Below are 618 nucleotides of genomic sequence, written 5' to 3'. Positions count from 1 at the left end.
CCTTCAAAATTAATACTAAATGCATTTATCTCACGTAATACACACCAACCAGTCACAGTAAAACATGCTCCTCAGTTGGATATCTATTGCTATGAGGAATGTCCCATAGTAACAGCAAAGTCCTAGGCTGGAATGGCTATATGTAGGCAGCAACAGAATGTGGTGAAGATTTAACATCAATACAATCTGAAGTCAGGGAATCGTTCCACCATATAAGCACTACTCTTACATTGCGTAGAAAACACTCAGGTCTTACTGTGCGATTACGTCTGATTAACCCGTATATATGAAAGCAGTGGAAATGGTTTCTTCAGCTGTATTGTATTGACCTTCAGTATTTCTTTTCTTTTTCATGTTCTGCAGTTTTATGGGGTCTTTTGCCACAAAATAAACGAATCTAATCTCAAAAACAGGCAGTTCTAGGTACAGACAAACGGCTTTCTTGTGTGATTCCTCTGTCAGTGAATGAAGCAGGCTTTCGAGTATATGCTTTACAACTTTTGATATGAACCTTCAATGAAGTTTTAATCTGTTCATCTGTTCGGGTCAAACTGGTGTTTCTTAAGATATGTAACCTTCCAGTCAAGGTGGTGAAGCCCATATACAAGGCTGTTCCAG

The sequence above is a fragment of the Penaeus monodon genome, chromosome 28, assembly GCF_015228065.2.
Source record: "Penaeus monodon isolate SGIC_2016 chromosome 28, NSTDA_Pmon_1, whole genome shotgun sequence".
Lineage (NCBI taxonomy): Eukaryota > Metazoa > Arthropoda > Malacostraca > Decapoda > Penaeidae > Penaeus > Penaeus monodon.
Note: the sequence above shows the minus strand (reverse complement) of the source record.